This window comes from Suncus etruscus, chromosome 5 (assembly GCF_024139225.1).
Source record: "Suncus etruscus isolate mSunEtr1 chromosome 5, mSunEtr1.pri.cur, whole genome shotgun sequence".
Classification (NCBI taxonomy): domain Eukaryota; kingdom Metazoa; phylum Chordata; class Mammalia; order Eulipotyphla; family Soricidae; genus Suncus; species Suncus etruscus.
Window position 1 is genome coordinate 65,358,261 of NC_064852.1, and position 8,242 is coordinate 65,366,502.

The 8,242-nt window shown below is 41.0% G+C and overlaps 1 pseudogene; it reads right to left on the reverse strand.

Annotated features, from left to right (window-relative positions):
- Nucleotides 1–7,216: 7,216 nt before the first annotated feature.
- On the reverse strand, nt 7,217–7,995 carry LOC126008883 (PHD finger-like domain-containing protein 5A; annotated as a pseudogene).
- Between the last annotated feature and the right edge of the window lie 247 nt (nt 7,996–8,242).

An 8,242-nucleotide genomic window follows, 5' to 3' on the forward strand; every position in this document is an offset into this window, starting at 1 on the left:
TCAGGAGTATGGGTACCAGTGGGGTGATCCAGGGTGTTCATTTTCTTTGCAGATTATGTGCACTCATGTAATACATGGCAAACTTTACAATAAAAACAAACCAAAAGAAAACAAAAAGCCTTGGTATGGGAGGGAAGCAAGTTATTGGGCTATGGTTATTCACATACTTGGCAGTTACTCACTCCTGAACCAGAGAAATATACCCTGTGAGTACTGTTTTTTATTGTTGTGGTTTTTTTTTTTTTGCTTGTTTTTTAGTTTTAGTTTTTAGGCCACACTGGCTATGCTCGGGGGTTACTCCTGGCTCTGCGCTCAGAAATCACTTCTGGCAGAACTCAGACTACATGGAATGTCAAGAATTGAACTGAAGCTGGCCAGTGCAAGGTAAGTAAACACCCTACCCACTGCACTATTGCTCCAGTCCCAAGTAAACTATAATTATATATAAAAAGGAAAGGCCTGACACTGATATCTACAAGAATTCTGACTCTAAAATTTTCTGGCTAGGAAGTTGCCTCAGTGTTCACTCCAGCTGTGGCCACAAAGGATGATAGGACCAATGAGCCCACTTCACTGATCAAGGCATTCATAGCAGCACTCAAGCGCAACCGTAGGATCTCAAGATGTTCACTCCAGTCAGTGGCTATCCTGTGCTGCCTCTGTCTCTTTTCAGAATGAGACTTTCATCTGGGTATTATGTTAGGTATGTGGTGGATGGATACTTTGTCCATCAGTTTTGGGTCCCTCACAAGATGTAAGATTCTTACCATAATACAAGGAACTGTAGATCTCTCAGGGACATTGATTCAGCAAGATGTGATCACCTGGTGAGAAGTGGCACAGACTGTGTGCTCTCTAGAAGGGAAGAGCAGGGGAGAGAAGGCAGGTAGCTTGAAGAGGACATTAGGGTGGAGAATGTTAAACACCTCTATATACATGCCCTTTCTTCCTTATTAAACAACTTGAATTTTGTTACGAGGGAAGTGTACTTACTTACAACAACCATTAACCTTCTTTCTAACAAATGAGGTCACCTTGTGATGATCATCTTAAAATATAACTCAAATAGCAACAACCCTTCTATTCTTTCTATGCCTATTTTCTGTTGCCTGGATAATAGAGATGAATGTTGGAACAGCAGCATTATTTTGAGGTGACGAGGTAGGTATACTTGATGATAGAAGTTGTTATGCACAGAATGTTTGTGTTCCTTCAGTTTATGTGTTGACACACACATGCACCCTCTCCTTCCTTCCACACACACTTCAATAAAAAGCCATGAGAAGACGATACAGTCATTTACAAACTACAGAATTTCATCAGACAGAGAACTTCACCAGAAGCTTGAGCTGAGATTTTTAAGTCTCCACACCATGAGAAAAAAGATGTAGTTGTTTGAGCCAACCAATTTATGGCATTTTATTATAATAGCTCAGGATGACTTGGAAGGAAACCATGTGCTGATGATAGAAAAATTGAAAAATATGTGATAAATTAAGGTGCCAAAAGAAAGATAATTATTTTTTTGTTTGTTTTTAGACCATAGCTAGTGATTCTTAGAAATTAATCCTGGGCCTGCATTCAGGAATTATTTCTGATGGTGTTTAGGGAACCATTTGGAATGCCAAGGATCAACCTCAGGACAGATGCATGTAAGGCAAATGTACTACCTGCTGTACTATTGTTTCAGGCCAAGAGATAGATAATTTAATAATAATATTTGTAGGTGTCAAGTGCATATTCAATAATGTTAAGCAAATTAGGTAGACAGGATATTTTAACAACATCACAAGTAACTAGACCCAGGGAGACCTCTTTTACACTGTAGCCAACAACACGGAACAAATATTTTATTAACCACAATAATAGACAGCACAGTATGTCATCAAAAAATTCTAAAAGCAGGCCGGAGAGATAGCATGGAGTTAAGGCATTTGCCTTTTATGCAGAAGGTCATTGGTTCTTATCCTGGCATCCCATATGGTCCCCCGAGCCTGCCAGGAGCAATTTCTGAGCATGGAGCCAGGAGTGACCCCTGAGCGCTGCCAGGTGTGACCCCCCCAAAAAAGTCTGAAAGCATCTTATTTATTTTATTTGGGGCGAGGTGGACAACAGCAGGTGGTGCTCAGAGGACACTTCTGGCTCTAAGGTTGGGGGCCTTTTCTGGCAGTGCTGGGGGACCATATATGCTGCTGTGGATTGGACCAGGTTTGCAGTCACAACTGATTGTAAAGGTAAGCACTTAGGTTTTGAAGTCTGAACTATCTCTCTAGTACGTAATACATTTAAAATATTTTTTCCAGGGGAGAGCGCTAACGTAGTCCCCCACTATCAAAATTATGAATTTCCTACATTTGGGGAAATCACAGGGTCAGCACATTCGGAATGCAATGAATGAGCCTCACCATGGGGAAAACACCATCTGCCTTTTTTTCTGTTGTTTTTTATTGTTTTTGGGTCACACCCAGAAGTACTCAGGCCTTACTCCTGACTTTTGTAGGCATGGAGAACCACATAGGGTGCTTGGGGTTGAACTCAGGTTAGCCTACCACTGTACTATCATTTCAGTCCCTAACACCTGACTTTTCTTTCAATTTTATTTGTGGGGGCACATCCAGTGATGCTCAGGGGTAACTTTGAGCTCTTCACTCAGGAATCACTCCTGACATGTTCAGTGTGACATGGGATATTATATATGGGATACCAGGGATCAGAATCCAGGCCAGCCATGTGCAAGGCAAACAGCCTACCTGCTGTACTATCACTCATTATCCCCCACCCCCACCTTTTCTATAGCTATCCCTAGAATGACAAACTTTGGGGAAACAATTCCATAGTTTCTTCTTGCAAATCAGAGAAAGAGAAGCCAGCAATATGGGTAACATCCTAATCTATCTAGAACCTTCGAGGTTGGCTTTGTTTTTGTTTGGAGAACACAACAGGCAATGCTCAGAACTTATTCCTAACTGTGGTTAGGGTTCAATTCTGGAAGGATTCAGAAAACCATTAGTGTAACTCCTGAGCATCACTGGGTATGGCCCTTCAAAAAATATGTTTGGGATCAGAGTGGTAGGAGTGGGTATGGTGTCTACCTTGCACATGCTGACCCAGGTTTGACACCAACATTCCATAAAGTCCACCACCACCCCACCTTGTACGAGTATTTTTTTTTTTTTTTTGGTTTTTTTTTGGACCACACCTGGATGTGCTCACTCCTGGCTCTGCATGCAGAAATCACTACTGGCAGGCTCAGGGGACCATATTCCCATCTGGGGATCAACCCCGAGGTCAAGAGAATGCAAAGCAAATGCCCTACCCTCTGAGCTATTTTTATGACCCTTCCAGGAGTAATTTTTGAGCACTGAATCAGGAATAACCACTGAGCACTGCTGAATGTGACTCCTAAATTTTTTTTTCAAAAGATGTACACAGATATAGGAAAGCATATTTCATTGAAAAGAACACATACCCCAAATGCACACCTAAAGAAACACAGACACTGAACTCGCTACACAGCTGTTACCCTTTTTTTTTTTTTTTTTTTGGTTTTTTTTGGCCACACCCGGCGGTGCTCAGGGGTTACTCCTGGCTGTCTGCTCAGAAATAGCTCCTGGCAGGCACGGGGGACCATATGGGACACCGGGATTTGAACCAACCACCTTTGGTCCTGGATTGGCTGCTTGCAAGGCAAACACTTGCTGTGCTATCTCTCCGGGCCCGGCTGCTGTTACCCTTTTTATAACTATATCAAATAAACATAATTTAAAGTTTCAATATCACAATTTTACCTGACAGTTAAACCTCAGTAAAACTGGAAAATAACTAGGATCTAGCCATAAATTGTCTACAAATAATTCCTTTGATTTAAAGACATGAGTAAGTTGACAATAAAATAATGTAAAAGATAGGGTGGCTCTACTAAAATTAGAAAAGGTATACTTTGGGGCTGGAGAGATAGCATAGAGGTAGGGCATTCGCCTTGCATGCTGAAGAACCGTGGTTCAAATCCCGGCATCCCATATAGTCCACTGAGCCTGCCAGGAGCAATTTTTGAGTGTAGAGCCATGTGTAACCCCTGAGTGCTGCATGGTGTGACCCCCCAAAAAAAGAAAAGGTATACCTTAAATTTTGAAAGATTATAAGAAACAAAGGATAGTGTATAATAATCAAAGGTATGAAACAGTCAGAGACTATCAGCATGTATATAACAATCAGAACTCCTAAATGTATGAAGCAAACAATAAAAGAATTAAAGGGATAATAGTTTTAAAAAGATGCAAGTATGGGGCCAGAGAGATAGCACAGTGGTAAGGCATTTACCTTAGATGCAGAAGGACGGTGGTTCGAATCCCGGCATCTCATATGGTCCCCCGAGCCAGCCAGGAGCGATTTCTGAGCATAAAGCCAGGAGTAACCCCTGAGCACTTCCGGGTGTGACCCCCACCCCACAAAAAAAGATGCAAATAGAGCCAGAGTGATAGCACAGTAGGTAGGGCATTTGTCTTGCATGTGGCTGACTTTGGTTTGATCACTGGCATCCCATATGGTCCCTAAGTCTGCCAGGAATAATTTCTGAGTGCAGAACTGGGAGTAACCTGAATGCTGCTGGGTGTGCCCCCTCCCCCCAAAAAAGCAAAAATGCAAGAGAGATGGCTAGAGTGACAGTGATAGTACAGGTGGTAGGAAACTTGTCTTGTATGCAGCTGATTTGGGTTCAATTCCCTGCACCTCAAATGGTCTTCTGAGGCCCACCAGGAGTAATCCCTGGGTCAGGAGTAAGCCTCAAGCACTTCCAGGTGTGGCCCTAAATAAAAAACAAACAAACAAAAACCCTAGCAAGAAACTTCAAAATCTCATTTCCAATAGTGGATAAAACAAGCAAATAAAGATAGATAAGAATGCCGTCTAGTCCAACCTCTATGAAAAGCGATATGGAGATTTCTCCAAAATCTGGAAATTGAGCTCCCATTCGACCCAGCTAGTCCACGCCTAGGTATATACCCTAAGAACACAAGAACACAATACAAAAACCCCTTCCTCACACCTATATTTATTGCAGCACTATTCACAATAGCCAGGCTCTGAAAACAACCAAGATGCCCTTCACCAGACGAATGGCTAAAGAAACTGTGGTACATATACACAATGGAATATTATGCAGCATTCAGGAGAGATGAAGTCATGAAATTTTCCTATACATAGATGTACATGGACTCTATCATGCTGAGTGAGATAAGTCAGTGGGAGAGAGAGAGACGCAGAATAGTCTCACTCATCTATGGGTTTTAAGAAAAATAAAAGTCATTTTTGCAACAATCCTCAGAGACAATGAGAGGAGGGCTGGAACTTCCAGCTCACTTCATGAAGCTCACCACACAGAGTGGTGAGTGCAGTTATAGAAATAACTACACAGAGAACTACCATAATCATGTGAATGAATGAGGGAACTGGAAAGCCTGTCTGGAGTACAGGTGGGGGTAGGGTGTGATGGAGGGAGATTTGGGACATTGGTGGTGGGAATGTTGCATTGGTGAAGGGGGTGTTCTTTACATGACTGAAACCTAATCACAATCATATATGTAATCAAGATGTTTAAATAAATAAAAAAAAGTTTCAAAAAAAAAAAGAGTAAACGATTTTAGGTTCAGAGCATTAGTACAGTGGGTAGGGAATTTGCCTTGCATGTGGTCAACCAGGGTTTAATAGCTGGCATCCAATGTGTTTCCCTGAGCACTGCCAGAAGTAATGGCTGAATACAGAGCTATGTGTAATCCCTGAGCACTACTAAGTGTGGCCTAAAAATTAAAAAAAAATAGAGGGCTTAAATAACATTACATAATAATTGGACGTAATAGATATATGCAGACTGTCTATACCAAAGCTACCCAAGCTATGCAGTTTTCTCAAGAACACCTAGAATATTCTTCAACAAGATAATATGCTAGGCCCCAAACAAATATTTATAAATTCTCAAAAGATTGGATTTTTATAAAGTATCATCTCTGGTGAAAATGGAATGAAAGTAGAAGATAACAGCAAAAGGAATACTATAAAATGTTAAATGAATTAAACATATACTTAAAAAACCCTAAAGAATAATTTGCAGGGAAAAATATCCTGAGGGCCTAGAACTGGGTTCAATTCTCAATGTCACATTCTGAACACCAGTAGGACTGACTTTGAATCATTGAGTCAGAGGAGCCCCTATAGTGCCTTATGGTGTGGCTAAATAAATAAATAAAAACAATATCTTGAGACAATTGAAAATAAAAACACAATAGACAAAAATGAATGAAATGTTTCTTAAAACAGTGCTATGTGGTGTGAGGGAGCCTAGATTTTTAGTTTTGTTTTTGATTTTTTTTGACAATATTAAGGTAACAAGTTACTAGGTATCTTCACATTTTTACAACTATTATTTTCTGTCTTTTAAAATTTTTTTTTCCTACATTCATTCTATTGGAGGGGGTCTGACATCATATCTCATTGAAGTTTGATTGGTATTAATTTATTTTTTTTTGGTATTTGTACCACACTCCAATAGTGCTCAGGGCTTACTCCTAGCTCTGTGATCAGATTAGTCTTGGAGGTGCTTGGGGAACCATAAATAGTGCCTAGGATCAAATTCAGCTCTGCTGCATGCAAGGCCTTACTTTCTGTACTCTCTCTTTCTGGTCTTGATTTGTTCTTTTTCTTTCTTCTTTCTTTTTTCTTTCTTTCTTTCTTTCTTTCTTTCTTTCTTTCTTTCTTTCTTTCTTTCTTTCTTTCTTTCTTTCTTTCTTTCTTTCTTTCTTTCTTTCTTTCTTTCTTTCTTTCTTCTTTCTTTTTCTTTTTCTTCCTTCCTTCCTTTCTTTCTCTCTTTCTTTCTTTTTCCTTCCTTCCTTCTTTTTCTTTCTTTCTTTCTTTCTTTCTTTCTTTCTTTCTTTCTTTCTTTCTTTCTTTCTTTTTCTTTCTTTCTCTCTCTCTCTCTTTTTCTTTCTTTCTTTCTTTCTTTTTCTTTCTTTCTCTCTCTCTCTCTCTTTCTTTCTTCTTTCTTTCTTTCTTTCTTTCTTCTTTCTTTCTTTCTTTCTTTCTTTCTTTCTTTCTTTCTTTCTTTCTTTCTTTCTTTCTTTCTTTCTTTCTTTCTTTCTTTCTTTCTTTCTTTCTTTCTTTCTTTCTTTCTTTCTTTCTTTCTTTCTTTCTTTCTTTCTTTCTTTCTTTCTTTCTTTCTTTCGACTACCAGAAAACAAACACCCACTTTATTAATCCAACAGCCAGAGAAGAGATTTCTGTGCCCCCAGCACAAACATCAGCCAGTATAACCAGGTGCAGAATCACAGACTCTAGGACCCCAGTTCTGGTGGGGGGATCCTCCCACTCTGCAGGTGCTTCACCAGAGCTGCTGCCCTCCCCTGCCCTCCTCAGACATCAACACTGAGAGTGATCGACTCAGGAAGTCACGCTTTGGCTCCTGCATTCCAGAAAACTCCGCATTCATCTATCACAGTGTAGGGTGAACAGTCCTTTCCCACGTAAGCCAAGTGTTGAAGTGAGGAGGAAAGGACAGGGAGGTGCCAGGATAAGACCAGGAATTCAGGCACACGTTGGCCGGCTCCCGCTCTGCTGGCAGTTGTGGGTGTCCTTCTGGGCAGCCTTGGCAGCGGGTGGGGTTGGGGAGAAGGGGCACCTATCACCTCTTCTTGAAGCCATATTTCTTCCGTTCATAGAAGAGATCTGTCTTGGAGCTCCCCAAGTTGACAATCTTTGGACAACCGTCTCTGTCTTTCTCCTGGATGGTGCACTCCTACAGTAGTAGGCGTCTGAGATGCCGGGGCCTCCTCAGATGACACAGCGGCCCTGGTAAGAGCCATAGTTACACTCATCACAGATGCGTACCAGGGTGCAGGGGCGCATGTAGGAGTAACAGATCACACACTTGCCATCACATTTTTCACAGTCTTCCGGCCTGCTTGCGGCAAAAGATCAAGTCGGGATGATGCTTGGCCATAGTTCTATGCCCGCAAGCAGGCCGGCCTGGTCCTGATGTTTTCTTAAAATCATACTTAAGAAGAAAAACAAAGGGAGAGGAATTCTATTTTTTTCTAGTTTTCAATATTTTCTTTGTGTTTTTTTAATTGTTTTGTTTTGTTTTTAGATCACACATGGTGGTGGTGGTCAAAGGTTGCCCCTAACTCTGCACTCAGGAATTACTTCTGGTAGTGCAGCACTCAGGGGGACCATATGAGATGCCAGGGATCAAACC